The sequence below is a fragment of the Mytilus edulis genome, chromosome 4, assembly GCF_963676685.1.
Source record: "Mytilus edulis chromosome 4, xbMytEdul2.2, whole genome shotgun sequence".
Lineage (NCBI taxonomy): Eukaryota > Metazoa > Mollusca > Bivalvia > Mytilida > Mytilidae > Mytilus > Mytilus edulis.
Genome location: NC_092347.1, coordinates 48,786,905 through 48,804,169, shown reverse-complemented (window position 1 = coordinate 48,804,169; position 17,265 = coordinate 48,786,905). Strand labels below are relative to the sequence as shown.

The following is a 17,265-nucleotide window of genomic DNA, read 5'->3' as shown; positions in this document are numbered from 1 at the left end:
AAAATATTTGAAATTTAAGTACTTAAGTCTACTACTCAAAAGTGAACAAAAAAACTGAACAGAAGAAGAATCTCACCCAGTTTGCTTTCTTTGAGAAATTATGTGTTCAGATGAGATATTTTTTGTTGCTAAATGCATCAGTTTTACGCAAATATAGGAAGAATCAACTCCTTAGTCTGTCGTTTTCCCATTGAAATATACATGTTCTTTTATCTGAACAAAAGTGTTTTCAACTTTATCATACCCGAAGGCCCAACACTTACGACCCTCTGTTTTTTGTTACATCTATTTCAACTTTGGCCAAAAACATCAGGACATTTTTGTGATTTTTGTCTCTTTTACCATAAAATCTTTAAAAAATGACTTCGAAGTTTTAGCGTATTTCAAGTTAGTGTTGTTTTTACAGAAAAAATACATGTCATTAGAGTCGACATGACTATAAACCGATAATGATAGAAGTTTGATGCACAGTAAATCACACTTCTGGTTATCTGGGGATTAATTTGAGCCTTAACCACATCTGTACATCAGCAAATGGCGATGAAACAAGTCTAAATGCAAACCCCCCCCCCCCCCCAAAAAAAAAATCAAAAAAAATCTTTGAATTTGTTTTACCGGTAAGTTGTAGCAGTGTGAAAGAGATAGGGTTTAACACAAATGTGTGTTAGTTCCTATACTCCGACATATAAATTATATTTAATATAGGAGCTGATTTTTCCACCGCCGGCAGTGAGATTCGAACACCCGACCTTTCCTTCTTGGGATAGTCAGCATACCCTTGCACCACTGGCATCGTAATAAAAAATAGTTGAAAATTAAGTACTTAAGTCTACTACTCAAAAGTGAAAAAAAAAATGAAGAAGAATCTCATCCAGTTTGCTTTCTTTGAGAAATTATGTGTTCAGATGAGATATTTTTTGTTGCTAAATGCATGACTTTTACGCAAATATAGGAAGAATCAACTCCTTAGTCTGTCGTTTTCCCATTGAAATATACATGTTCTTTTATCTGAACAAAAGTGTTTTCAACTTTTTCATACCCCAACACTTACGACACTCTGTTTTTTGTTACATCTATTTCAACTTTGGCAAAAAACATCAGGACAATTATGTGATTTTTGTCTCTTTTACCATAAAATCTTTAAAAAATGACTTCGAAGTTTTAGCGCATTTCAAGTTTGTGTTGTTTTTACAGAAAAAATACATGTCATTAGAATCGACATGACTATAAACCGATAATGATAGAAGTTTGATGCACAGTAAATAACACTTCTGGTTATCTGGGGATTAATTTGAGCCTTAACCACATCTGTACGTCAGCAAATGGCGATGAAACAAGTCTAAATGCCCCCCCCCCCCCAAAAAAAAATAAAAAAATCTGAGAATTTGTTTTACCGGTAAGTTGTAGCGGTGTGAAAGAGATAGGGTTTAACACAAATGTGTGTTAGTTCCTATACTCCAAAATATAAATTATATTTAATATAGGAGCTGATTTTTCCACCGCCGGCAGTGAGATATGAACACCCGACCTTTCCTTCTTGGGATAGTCTTTTTTTTTTATCATTAAAATTATTTATTTACTAATTACATAAAAACACCAAGAGACAAACCTCTTTGGTGCCATCTTAGGTATATACAGAGTTGTTAGTGTTAGTATCAACCTTTTTGTTAGTAATGATTTTCATCTAGATATATTTTTTAAAAGACAAGTGGTTATAAAAGAATGATATTTGACTCAATGTATACCCAAAGAGAGATAACTCTAAAAAAAAAAAATTTCAAAAGTCAAACACACCTTTTTGACATTTCTTTTACGGACACCTTTTCTTTTTCCTTGTTTTTTTCATATTGTAATGTTCTTTTAACTGTTCAAAAAAATATCCAGAAACTGCTAGTTAACAATTGTAATCAATTTGATATAGATTTCATGTGTTTAAAAAAAAAAAAAATTTTGTCGTTTTTAATACGCAGTAAAAAGTAAAATCACAAAAAATACTTTTTTTTAAGGAATTTTTGCGTAAAAAATATTTATCGCAGACCTGTTGTTGATGTTTTATTTTGTGATAAGTGTATACATATTCTATGTATTTTCTTATTGTAAATTTGAATAGTCTCACTGTGTCTATTTCTTTGTCATGAAACACTTTAAGATTGCGTGTTTTGAAGATGCATAATCTAGCTATACTCAGAAAAAAGTTAAAAAAATATGTGTTCACAATCTTTGAACTACCAAGGTACCCAAATATCATCAGTTCCATCAGGATGAAGAACAATTCTATTTGTTAATATACTGGTAAGGATTTTATGAAAATGATTTAAATTTATATTGTAAAACTAATTCAGGAATGTTGATGAAGACAGGGTTGGGATCCCGCAAACATGTTTAACCCCGCCATATTATGTATGTATGTGCCTGTCCAAAGTCAGGAGCCTGTAATTCAGTGAATGTCGTTTGTTTATGTGTTACATATTTGTTTTTCGTTCATCTTTTGTACATAAATAAGGCCGTTAGTTTTCTCATTTGAATTGTTTTACATTGTCATTTCGGAGCCTTTTATAGCTGTCTATGCGGTATGGGCTTTGCTCATTGTTGAAGGCCGTACGGTGACCTATAGTTGTTAATTTCTGTGTCAGTTTGGTCTCTTGTGGAGAGTTGTCTCATTGCCAATCATACCACATCTTCTTTTGTATATAAGCAAAAAATAAGGATTTTCAATTCAATGATTACAGTGTTTATAAGATAAAACATTAATGAAGAACACATCTAAAAGTAAACATTCTTGTAAAGATTTTAAGTAAAATGTTTTTGGAAACAAAAGTAAACCATTTTCTGAAGGAAAAAAAAGAAGAAGATTGTGAGACATACATCAAACAGCTATTCAAAGCTTAGTTTTGAAAGTGAGTGTCTTTTTCTTTTTTGTTATTTGCTTTTTATGCTTTGAACCGTTACGAAGATTCAAGCCCTTTCCGAATGACTTTTAAATAAACAAATGATAATCTGATGTTTGATTGCCGATGAGATAACTATCAACTATTTACTAAATTAGGTGATTGCGATCAGCAAGAGGTTACCTCAAGGCATTCAACAACAAGCCAAACCCATTACGTATAATAAAAAAAACCAAGCCGCCCTGACTAAACAAAATGTATATCAATATGAACGAGAAATTTTCAAATGGATAACTTTATCAAGAAGCGAGCAAGCGGCTATGTATTTGTACTGACAATCTATTATAAATTTTCGAACGACAAGCGACAAAATATTCCATTCGCGTAGTAGTATTAACCATATATGGATTCTTAAAAATTCTAAAGAACTGCTGGATAATTTCTAATCTCGGTCTGTTTCTGTAATTAATTCTAACCTAACTTTTGATTTTATAACCCTGCATACCACCAATCTCCATGTGAAATTATAAATGTTTTGAATAGACATTGAACGACAAAATTTCTTTTTTGTGACGTTTCCATTTTCTGACGCCCAACACTCGAAACAAGGAATGTGTTTTTTAATTTGATAGATGCTTTTTGTATTTTTTGTATATGTTTATTTGTCTTGAGATTGTAACCCTATTTTGACTATTTTACCGATTATGTCTGTTTTGTTCACGCATCGTTGTAAAAATAACGGAATTTGATGCGACTGTCATAAAAGTGAGAGGTTTGGCGTTACTGATAAAACCAGGTTCAATCCACCATTTTCTACATTTGAAAATGCCTGTACCAAGTCAGGAATATGACAGTTGTTGTCCATTCGTTTGATGTGTTTTATCCTTTGATATTGCCATTTGATTAGGGACTTTCCGTTTTTAATTTCCTCGGAGTTCAGTATTTTTGTGATTTTACTTTTTCATGAGGATATAATCATATTGTATTTTACATTTTCTAATACTTTTTGTATCATAAAAAGTAAAATAACAAAAATAGAAAATTCTGACAGGGGAAAATTTCAAACGGAAAATACGTTATCAAAAGGGAAAATCAAAAGCTCAAACACATCAAACGAATGGTTAACAACTGTCATATTCCTCATTTGGTACAGGTATTATGCGTAATATTACGAGGTCTGGATGGGTGATTTTCATTTCTGCACTCATTTTTTAATGTCATTTTGAGTTTTTTTATTCAATTTGACCTAAATTCTCTTTTCTGTATATTTTAGCACCCCATTGTTCCTTGATCTTGTTGATTTTGTATCCAATTGTTTTCTAATTATGAAGACTAGTAACAATAATCAAAGTACTGAAGTACTGAACATCGGATGACCGCAGGTTCCGTTGTGGATGGTCAAAAGCACATGTCACAGAAACAGATCACATCTCTATACCTGAAACTTGGGTTAATTTACAGAGATATTTTTTTCTGATACAAGTTCGTGCTTGGATGATGAATAAATGACAGGAAATTCAACCTCACCGTAATAACTATTATATTGTAGTGCAAGAAATCAGTATACCTTGGACTATTATACTTATATAAAAATAGTCGTAGAGAATACACTGGTTTGTTGTTATATATATTATTAATATTACGATTGCATGTATATATAATTTTCATCTATTTGTATATGATAATTCTATTCTACTATTATTATAGTGCAGTGCAAGTGCATGGTGGACACTCTTCTGTAAAAAAATCAAAGCCTTAAAGGCTGTTAAAGCAATTGCTGCCATGTTAATGTTTTGGGGACTTTTATTTTTCATCTACATATATAAGAATTAAACCTGACAGGACATGGTTGTCTAGTGAAAAGCAGGAAGGTCTTGACTTTATATCAATAAAAGACTTAATCGGGAAATCATTTTTAATATGTTTTATATTTCACAAGGAGACAACAAGTTTACCAGGCTAAAATTGGGGGTAATTATGGATTATCCCCTGGTAGTGTTTGTAACTGGGCAATAATTACTTTTATTTATTTAATTTTAACAATTTTCATAATTAATTTAAATTAACCATTCAGTTAAAACATTTCACCTTTCGAGACGCTAATGTTGAAAAATGGGACAGAAATAAAATAACTTACAAGACATAAACATGTAAAAAAAATATATATTTCAGCTTACTAAAAATATTTTCATAGTGTTACTTTGACATCATTTCTTAAAACTAAGTCCCATACATAATTGTTCATTTGATATGTGTCATCCTCGTGCGATACGAGAAGTTTTCATGTCGCTAAATAGTCTTCTTGTCGCTTAATTTATTCTACTTGTCCGTTCTTGACGCTTCTTGTCGCTAAAATTCTTCTTGTCGTTATTAGTGAGACCGCCATTTTTAGATTACAGGTGGTCATTTACACTACACGTATAACCTGTGGAGTGATTTTTATTTTACGATAAATTTATGAATGAACGATAATTTTATGAATGAACAAGAGCACCTGACCTCTTTCTGAAACACCAATTAAACATATAAAATCGTATTTATTAAGATATAATTCAGTCAAATTTTCACCACTAAATCAACAACTGAAATGATTCAATATTTTGTTGAAACATCGTACAACCGGAGAACAGAAATCGCAGGTATGAAAATGCACTTTTTTCACTGGTGTTGAAAACCCAAAACTAATTTGACTAATTTATGCATGACGGAAATTTAAGCGATAACAATACATCGGAGTGACCTCAAGGTCATCTTCTGTAAAAAAGTGTTGAAATCTATGACTAAAATCATTTCAACTTCGCCGTGCATCTTCATATGCTTGTTCCATATTAGGATCCTTGCCACGTGTTAATTTGTAAGTCAAAAGTAAGGAACATCGCTATATATCCATATGCTTGTCCCACGCATACAACATCGTCTGCATGCCATTTATCCGGAATTCCGTCAAAAATGTCGTTTACCTAATTGGCACACCTCTGTAGATTACGGTCCCTAGATTGTTAGATCAACCGAGTTGTATAGTGTTGTTTGATTACTATGCCGAAATACAATTTCAACACATTTTTTTTCCAAAATATTATAAAAAGTATGAGTCGCCAGATTTTTTTTTCACGCTACAGATTGTGAAAAATTATCCGATTTTTTAGAGAATATGTATGTAAAATCTGATTTTTGTGTTCTTAAACGAAAACTACAGCTTGTAATTGTAAGATGAAATGTAAGAAAAAGCTCTTATAACATGCTTTCAGTGAGAAAAAGAAAATATAGTGTCTCCCCTACTATCTGCGTTATCTCCCCCTCTGTTTCAAACTCGAAAAAAAATCAAACAAAAACATTGTGGTCTTTAGAAAACACAGCCTTAAATATGATAAAACACATCGTTTTTTATATCAACACGAAAAGTCATACACATTAATTACATACTACTCTCAAAATTTGCACATTTCATTAAGGTCCTAGACCAATTATTTTCTGCTACTTTAAAATCCAAGATGGATGACAACATCCCCAACCACATTAAAAGAGTTGTGAATAAGTGGCAAAAATATTTCAACAACTTGGATCCATGTTGAAAACAACTTACCTGATAATTGAATACCGTGTGTTGACTTTTAAATGTCTTCTGTTTGATGGTTGGTTTCTGAAAAGGTTACTGCCTTGAAACAACTCAAGGTAACAAGATAGGGGCGACATATATCCTGGCATATTGTATGGACACTAATCAACTGTTTAAGATTGTATGACTTCTGATTGCCTTTGTACAATATTTGTGGTTATTAGTGATTGGATGCTGGTCTCGTAAACAAAAATTAATACCCCATTTTCCAAACATTTATGGGTCATTATAAAAAAAAGTGCAAATTTCGACGAAGTAATATTTTGAAAAATGATGTCATTGTTTAAGGTAGCACAATACACAGATTTTTTCACTCCCAAATAGATAACTTTAAACTGATGTAATTCATTTCATCCTTCTTTATATTTTATAAATGAGGTACCAAAAGAAAGAAGAAAGATTAATCTTTCAAATTGTGATAATTTCATTATGACATAATTATTACATAATCAATTGTTTTGTAATTAGTTGCTATATTGTGATGTCCACACTTTAATGAATTTAGCATCTTTGTTCTTCATAGCATCCCAAAATATTTTATAGATTCTTGTACAAAACAGCTTGACCTCCAAAACTATGTCTCAGATTTCCAAAAACATCAATAGAACAAATTTTATACCCAATTGAATTTAGTGATCTCTTATTAATTAATTTTGCAAACTTCATTGAAGATTTATGAGAGAATGAAATACAATAGGAAAATTCTGAGACACAGTTTTGGAGGTCAAAATGTGTTGTGCAAGAATCTATAAAATATTTTGGGATGCTATGAATAACAAAGAAGCTAAATTCATTCAAGTATGGACATCACAATATAGCAACTAATTACATAACAATCAATTATGTAATAATTATGTCATAATGAAATTATCACAATTTGAAAGATTAATCATTCTTCTTTCTTTTGGTACCTCATTTATAAAATTTAAAGAAGGATGAGTGGAATTACATCCGTTTAAAGATGTCTGATTGGGGATGAAAAATCTTTGTATTGTGCTACCTTAAAACATTTAAATGTGTCCCGCTATTCTATAGTATGGTAGCAACGATATTCAGAAATATGCAATGGGAAAAATGAAGAGTTTCTTCAATTTTAACAATTTTAGGTCATCCTTTGATAGAATCGTGTCAATGGTGTTACCAATTTAAAGCATACATTTAGGTACTAAATATTATTGTTTAACATCAAACAACTGTTCCAATTTGTTGTTTAGGTTTAAATTACGACTTATTGACATTATTCATATAGCTGTGCATTCTATTTAAACATAAATTTCAGAATACATTGTCGTAAAAAAGTTGGCTGTCCTAATTATGGTCGTTGTAAATACTAAAAAATACACTCAAACTGAATATATGTGAATTGTATAAGATTAAATGATAATAGTATACCTAATCCTTTGTACCTGACCTAAGCACACTTTCATTTATAAATAAAAATTAAAAATAATGTCGCATTAATTTTTATATAGTAACACTGTAAGTGATAAATTTGTCCTGGTAAAATATGTCTGGACAGACAAATATTACTAGTATAAAAAAGTCCATGTTACAGAATTTACTAGTATATTTAGTCCGATGTTAGTAATATATGTCCCCTAGGTAATCATGTCCTATAAAATCCTATAATAAATTCAATTATATTTAAACGATGGAAATTTAAATGTTATGTTTTAGTAATGTTTAAAAGAGTTGCATAGTTATATTTTTGATAAAATTTCTGTCCCCAGACTAATTTTCCTATGGAATCATGTCCATGTCATTAATAGTCTTCGGTTAAAATGTCCATGCCCTTAATTTTAAAAGGTGAATATGAATGTAATATGTTTAAATATTGTTAAAGACAAAACGAAAGAGTTGTGTATCAATCTGTTTAAGAAAATTTATCTCCAGACTAATTTTCCTAGGAAATCATGTCCATGTCATTAATAATTCTAGGTTAAAATGTCCAAGCCCTTACTTTTAAAAGGTAACTATAAATGTAATATGTTATAATATTGTTGAGGAGTTGTGTATCAATTTTTTAAATAAATTTTATGTCCCCAGACTAATTTTACTATGAAATCATGTCCATGTCATTAGTATTCCTATTAAATGTCGATGTTTTTTTATTATAAAACGAAAATGTTATAAGCAATGGAAACTCAATATTCATGTTTTAATTGGGTTATAAAGGAAATGACCTTCATTTTAATTGGCAAAAAATAAGGAAATTTCTTATCTTATCTAACATTTTTTCTTCTTCTATTTTGAATATATTTTATGATATAATAAAACTATTAGAAAAAACAAGTCTTAGGACAATTTTTCCTAGGAAAACAAGTGCCAGACATATATTACTAGCTATGGACTATATTCCTACTGAGTAAAATCATGGACATGGACTTGATTGACTAGGATAAAAAGTCTGGCGGACAAATTTTACTACCGGTCCAAATTTACTGTTACAACACCACTGACCCTTCAATAACTCCATTGACACAAAAGTATCACATTTCAAATTTTACCTTTATCAAGTACTGAACACAAAGCCAAGATCACCGGGCAAAAGAAAAAGATGAAAAAATAATTCTTAGGCTAAAAAATCTCAATTTATATAACAGAACATCCATTACTAAAAATGTCAATAGTGTTACTAAATAGTGTCATTGGTGTTACCAGCATACATCAGTTTGGAAAAACTGTGTATATGTAATGCATCATTTTGTTAAAACATTGTTAAACAAGTATTGTTTTTCATAAATAATATGATGTTTCGCTTGTTAAACATGAATGAAACACAAAACAAAGCTGATTGTCATGATATAGTCAGTGGTGTTACTAAACTGGTCACTGGTTTTATTTTATCAAAATGATCTCACCATTGACAGTAACACCAATGATTTAAGATGTATTTTAAGATTCAGTTACGAAATAAGTGCTCCATTAAGTGCTTTCATTATTCAAAGATAAGGAAATGATTTTAAAAAAATGATTTTAATAAAGGGTACACCATGGACACTATTTCCAATAACGATATAAGCTTTACTTACTTTTACGATTTTTTCACTAAATCTTCAACATAATTGTTTGTTTTCTTTTGCATAACATGCTTACAGGTAACATTGCTAAGGGAAAAACTGTTGTAAATGCACAAATTTTGCGAAAAATAACTCTTATCCTACCAATTTGTCCTTTGGTTACACCATTGACTTAAAAAATGTTATATTTCCTTTTGGTGAACATTTTTATTATAAAACCAACATACACCTCCTAAATCATTAAAAAATGTTTGTATGTATCAAAATGCAATAAAAAGTGATAAATCATAATAACAAATGATATGAATAATATTCCTATTTCAAGTCTGAAAGGATTTATAGTAAAAAATAACAGTTAATTCTGGCTATCTTTAAGGATGTTTTTATAACATTTCATACTGTAAACTGTATATTGTGTATCACAAAACATTCATATCTAACATGTGCAAGTGTTATTTTGATATATTTTCATGTCTGTGACTTAAAAAGTAAAATCACAAAAATACTGAACTCAGAGGAAAATCAATATAGTTTTGCATGTTTTTTTTATAATGACCTGTATATGATGTAGAAAATTTGTCTCAAATAACAATATGTCAAAAAAGTGGCGGAAATAGTCTCATGTATCTATCAATCTCTATTATGTCTATCTTCCTGTTCAGGAGTGGACTCAATTTGAGTGTATAAACTCCAGCGGGAAGAACAGTTAAAACATCAAAGTATGTACAGTTAAAATGAAATCTATGTAAAATCAAAATGTTAAATGTTCTGTATCAGTTGTGTTGTAGTGTCGACAAGTTGGCAATTGAAATAGCCTGTCGACAATGTTCCAATGACGGGGAAGCTCGAATATCTGGAGGTATGGTATTCCAAACAGGGACGAAAGATACCAGAATGACAGACAAACTCATGGATAGAAATAAACTGAAAACGTCATGGTTAACAAAGAAAGACAAACAGACAAATAATAGTACACAAGGCACAACATAGAAAACTAAAGACTGAGAAACAGGAACCCCACCAAAAACTGGGGGTGTTCATAGGTGCTCCGGAAGGGTAAGCAGATCCTGATTCACATGTGGTTCCCGTCGTGTTGTTCATTTTATTACAAACCCTGTAATAGTCTAATTCGGTATATCAAAAATATGATGGTTGCAGCTATGATGAAATTTTTGAAAAGTCAAATTCGGTTTTTATCTGTATGATGTTGCTTGAAATTGAACCACTGGTCCTAGTGTGGTGGGAATGGAGACGATGATGAACAGGAACTTCTAGAACACTGTTCGAAATCTCGTAGAACATTACAACTCTGTGTCTGGCTCTCCTATGTTCCAGTGGTTCTCTACCTACTTGCTTTATCATGTCCAAGACTGCCTGGATCCTTCTAAAGTTATCACCAGTAACGAATCGGACAGCCAGCCTGGCATTGTACATTTTATAATCGCCGGATAAACAATTACTTGTAGCACTTCAATACGTTTTCATTTATAGTATGACATGGACTGTAATTGATGTGTTGATAATAGAACACAACTCAGAAATATGTCTGCATATGATCTGACGATTATACATTATAATATATAGTTATCAAAGGTACCAGGATAACCGGCTTCTCACAAATACTACCAATTATAATTCAATTTTATGTTTAGACTTCAAGCAACTTGTAAATAGTTTTTGAATTTACATTTCTTTTCTGTAGCTACCTTAGCTAACATCATATAGTAACAGAGACATATAATACAAGAGCTTGGCAACTCTAGTAGAGTCTATATCATGGCCAATGAAATCACTTGGCTACCGGAAGTGCTTGGAATGATGATGTGACCTGGGATGAAGATGAGCAAATTCCGCCATTGTTGTAAAGAAAGACGACACGCTTACAGATTTATTTATATCGTTTATGTCCATTGTTTTCACAGCTAAAGCATGTAAGTATATTCAAAAGATACATTTTACTAATTATACTAATTTGTTTATACTATATAATGTGCTGCTATGATGTTAATAATCAAATACAGACCAATTTAAAGTCGGTCCATTCAGCTTCCCCTCTTTATTGCTGTAGAACAGGTCTGGTCCACCATTTTTTTTGTATTATATGTCTCTGATAGTAATGAGCAAATTTGAACCCTACTTTCGAAACTATGTGATTTATTTTATGTTCCTTGTTAAGTAAGTGATCGTCCAGGTGGTAGCTACATTTTTGTTGTACGTGCATGTGGTTTGTTGCGCTGTTGTATCTGGCGTATCAAATTAAAATCCTGGTACCTTTGATAACTATTTACAGTGGTTATGCTTTGCACTTTCACAATACCAATCAATACTTAAGTATTTACCAATTGCAGTTTTAATTCATTTCTTCAAACTGTTCAACTGGTAACGTAATTGTTTGTTTTCGAAGCTTGTAAAGGTTGCATGTATAAGGCAAGTGCAGTGTAAATAGAGAAAAATTAATGTTTGTTCCATTTTAGCAAGGACGCTATTAATTGCAGTTTCACGGGAAAACGTTCTTGTAATAAGTAAAAATAGAAAAACTTCCATTCAATGTTATAATGTAACCAGGAAAAAATATGTTTAACGAGAAAAATAATAAATAGTCAAGGATAAGAAACCAGGAAAGTACAATATGTAGTTTAGAATGAAATTATATAAGTTTAACCTTTCGATGAGGGTATATATGGAGAGCTTTGCTGTATCATAAATTACATCAGATTTTGTCTCAATGTGTTTGTGTGAATACTTTACGGAAATAGATATAGTTTTTATAATGATTTCATACGTTTTACTAGTTAAAACTATATTTTTATTTCATGTTCGGATAATCTTATTGGGGTTTCAGTTCCCGAACAAATTTTTTTTATAGTGAAGAAAGTTAGATCGAATGTAATAGTACTATACTATTCAATGTAAAAGTTATTCATTCAAAACCTTAAAACATGTGTCCTTCTTAAGTCGGCGCTAAAATAAACGAAACATGTAAAGTTAGGGAGGTCGTTGAGCAGATTGATACCCCAACAAACTTCGTCAACTGTGGCGTGGTCGATGTTAAAATTTTTGTTTACAAGGGCACATCTGCCCTATCATCCTTTTGACAATACTTTTTTAAATTCATTATTGTCTTTCAAATAATTCATAATATTAAATTAAAATCATTCCCTTTAATTTTTATTGCAAAATACCATCTTCGTCGTTTGTATTATGGTATTTTTAGTTGCTGTCTTTTCAAATTAATGATTTTTCATTACTCATCACGAGAGGGTGCCATTCAAGAAAATGATTCTTGCTTATTCAGGTGTTAAAGTAGAATAAGATAATTCAGTATCCCTTCATCTGCTTTTAGCCCAGGTCATGGTAGATTTGACTCAGCTCACACAAACAAACAAAAACCGGCCAGATTTATGTTCAAATATTAAACGAAACATAAATATGATATAAATCAACAAACGAGAACAGTTTCCGTTTAGCAAAGATTTAGTCTTTTGTTTACTGGGTAGTTACCTCAGGAAACAATCGGTCAAAAAGGGTAATCGGACTTTTTTTTTTAGATAAAGCAAAATATGTCAATCCTTCGAAGTAGCATTATCGTCGTTATCTTTTTCAGGAGCTAACATCCATAAAAAGAATGGAAGAGGGTAGAAGAGAGTCGTTGCTGTTTTACAAATACTTATGTCACAAAATTGGAACACAAGTCGATGTAAGGGCTAGACGACTGAGTTTCATTATTTGCGATATCCACAACCACCCACTTAAACGTAATTCATTTAAATATTTTCCCGAAATTAGCAGTGGAAGTAGAGCCGAAGGGCTGAATTTGAGTGGAAGTGATGTTGACATAATGTTAATTGATAATCGTTTTGAAGTTTATGAATCTGAAAATGAAGCTGTACAAGGCCGGAAGGTAAACCTGATAATGGATACAGAAGATACACCACATTGTTTTTCAAAACTCCGTGTACTCACAAATTACAATCGTATAGAAGATAACAATGGTATATTAAAACGTTTTCTACATCTTGAAGGATCCACGAGTTTTTTTTCAAGTGAAATGTATAAAAAGCATAATTTAGATATGATAAGGCAAGTTGCGCCAAGATTTGATACAATTCATGGTCCTTGTATATCAGACTATAATGAACGTTATGATTTTGCACATTGTCTTAAATGTGACAATTGGATATCTCAGGCACAACCATGGACCCATAGACCACGTGCAGCATGGCCTAACGCTGACAACATTGAAAAAATAATCAAATGCGGCGTTTTATTTGTTCCAATTGGCTGCAAGGAATCTAGGGTTGAAAACCTCCAATGGCGAATATCATTTTCTATAGCTGAAAAAATTCTTATCTTTTCATTCAGCCACACCCAAATTCTATGCTATGCGTTGTTAAAGATCTTTTTTAAAGAAATAATAGAAAGTCACAAAGATTTGAAAGGTGTACTGTGTTCGTATTTTCTGAAAACGCTCTTGTTTTGGATATCAGAAGAATACGATTTATCTATCTGGACACCATGTAATATAATACCCTGCTTCAAGCTGTGCTTACGTAGACTTTTATACTGTATCGAATATTCAACATTGCTTCACTTTTTTATACCCGACAATAATTTGCTCTATTTACGGTTTAACGAAAAAAATAAGGTGATATTAATAAAGCTCATCAACGATGCATACAACCAAGATATCAAATGTTTCTCATCATCCAAAACTTTGAGTGATTATCAAAAATACGTCACCGGAAATTTGGATAGATTCAGCATTGTACAGGAAATTATGGAAAGATTTTCAACTAACATTGCTTCATTAGATTACGGAAATATGTTCTGTCTACTGAGATATTTCCTATTTCATTCGAGAAGTTTATTATCGAGAGATGTTTTTATTTTGTTTCTATCGTATGCGAGCAGGTGTGAATCACAGAATTTTCCTTTTCACATCCAACATAATCAGCTACAATACTTCACGTACAGACGTATCATCAGTCAACTATTGATAAGCGTGCATTCAGATGCTGTATCTGGGTGGCTGATGTTAGCCTCTTTTTTCTACAATCAGAAAAAATACTTGGCATCAATTTTGCTAAAAGATCATGTTTTATCGAAATGCACCGAAGAAAAAATAGAAGCTCCGAACGGTGCGCGGCTCGGTTTTAATCAGAACCAAAAGGTAATGTTAAATTCGACAAAACACGAAAATCTCATAACTGTTCTAAAAGCATTTACAATACAAGACCTGAGATTTAGTGAAAATAAACAAATGATTCCAATTGAACTGCAACAAATAGCAAAGAGGACTAAAAATTTTATTATCCATCCTAAACCATTTGCACATTTTCTGAGTTTTTTATGCTATTATCATTTACATGACTTAACATCCTGCAGACGTTCTATGTATCATTTAAACAAGATAGTCAAAGATTGTAAATCTTTTCAGTTATGTCGTATTGGCAATTCTGTGTACCTTAAATATTCTCAAGCTAGTAGAGATTTGTCTTTGATGGATATGTTTTATACTGTGAAGTTTCTGGAAATTTCACATCAAATGATTGTCGAACCTCTCAATGACATTACACGACAGTATTCCAAAATATTTAACAATACGACTGGAATGATTGACATTTATTAGACTAGAGTTAAAAGGTTTCTGATGGAATACACAGCATTAGCTTGAATAAGTTATCTTACCCGCTATTTAAAATGTAAACTAAATGCAATTAAAAACCAATTGTTCAGAGAACCATTGATGGTTTTTCCACCAGTTAAGACCTTTTTTATATGAAGATATTAAAATTTGGTTTAAAATGTCAATTTTAGCGTTAAATGACAGCTTATTGAACGCTTATTCTTAAAATATGTGGTTTCTTTACAAAAAGATATAAATAAGGCAGATCATTTTTTAATTCCGGTTTAAAATATGTTACTTCCGGTAATTTATTATTGTTTACTTGACACTGATTCCCAAAAACTATGGTTCTTTATACTTTTTCATTAATTAAGTATAAAATATAGCTACTTCCGGTTTACAAAAGGTCACTTCCGGTTGTCTTTTTCTAGATCACATTGCTTGCAACCTAATTTAAAAAGTCCCATGTCTTGATCATGTATACATATGAGGTAAAAGCAAAGGTCAAAATCTAGAACGCTACATTTACCTATGACCTTGAGCTCAATTTTGAGGTCATCAACTAAGGACCTCAAATAAAAAGACTCTATGCCTCTACTATATATTGTTAATGAGTTGTATTACCTTACAACTAATATTAGATATAAAAGGGGGCAAAACTGGCATCAAATGTCTGAGTACTCTTTCGACTAAAATTTATGTGTTACGACATGTCGCAACTAACAATTTAGTAAAAAATAATTTGTTGGATAAGTTATACGGCTTTTGGAATTAAGTGAAAATAAGCCAAAATCAAAATTTATAATATGACCTTGACCTTGACGTTATTTTCATTTTTTTTGGAGCAAGGATCTCAAATAAAAAGAACCTAGGTCTCTATCACTTATGGTTTACCAGTTAGAAATGCATATTCTTACATCAAACATAAAAGGGGGGATAACTCTCATATAGAATCTATATACGGCTTCGGTCAAAATAAAAAAAGACATCTTGAGGATATAACGAGCAATTTGGAAAAATAAATTTGTCTGTTTCTTATACGGTTGCGAAGCCTTAGAGATAACAAGGAAAACAGTGTTCGGGGAGATAACTCTTATTTGGGAAAGTATTCGGTTAAGCAGAGTTGGTTTCAAAAGCGTATAAATTGTTCGATATCATATTCTAAAAATCTAAGCGACATCTTGTGAAACAAAAAAACAGCAAAGAAAAAGAATTAGGCGGAAGAAAAAAAAAAAATTAAAAACCAATTGTTCAGAGAACCATTGATGGTCTTTCCACCACTTACAACATATTTTGATGTGGAAATATTAAAAATTCAGTTGATATGTCAGTTCCTATGACTTGATGATGTCTAATTATGAATTTGGAGCAAAGGTCAAAATCTAGAACGTCCAATTTACCTATGACTTTGACCTCAATTTCAAGGTCATAGACTAAGGATCTCAAATCAAAAGACACTAGTTCCTTAATATGTATGGTTCAGTAATGAAGATAGTTGATATACGTATTCAACATTTTAAAGAACATTTTACTATAAACCCTTACAACAATAAACCTATTTCTCGTATCAAACATAAACTAAAAGAACTAGCCAAGGAATTTGTTTTTGTCCCGGCAGATAAAGCTGCTAATAATATTATTATTGTTTGACGTAAATTTTACATTGAGGTTCTGAAAAAGGAAATCACCAATTCACCAACATTCCAACTGACTCCATTTTCAGAAAACGAAATCTGTAACAAACATAAACTTTTAGGCACCGCTTTACAAGCAGAGCCAAATACAATGAAAGTCCCAACTATGTATTGGCTTCCGAAGCTACACAAAACCCCTTACAAATATAGATTTATATCGTCTTCAAGCCTTTGTTCAACTACTAAATTGTCTATTCTTCTTACCAGCACACTTGGTACAATTAAAAACCTGATAATAAATTGTTCAAATAAGGCCTTCGAAAATAGTGGAATAAATTACTTTTGGAGTGTCAAGAACTCGTTGGAAGTACTTGATAAATTGCATGCTTATATTGGTGATTTTGAATCTGTTCAAAGTTTTGATTTTTCTACCCTGTATACCACATTGCCTCACATTCTCATTAAGAAAAAATTCACACAC

General features: G+C 31.4%; 1 long non-coding RNA gene across 1 annotated transcript; it reads left to right on the top strand.

Annotated features, from left to right (window-relative positions):
• Positions 1-11,332: 11,332 nt before the first annotated feature.
• LOC139519879 (uncharacterized) lies at positions 11,333-15,335 on the top strand. Its single transcript, XR_011663734.1, has 2 exons — positions 11,333-11,455; positions 13,129-15,335. It is a non-coding gene; the product is annotated as an uncharacterized lncRNA (long non-coding RNA).
• The last annotated feature ends 1,930 nt before the right edge of the window (positions 15,336-17,265 follow it).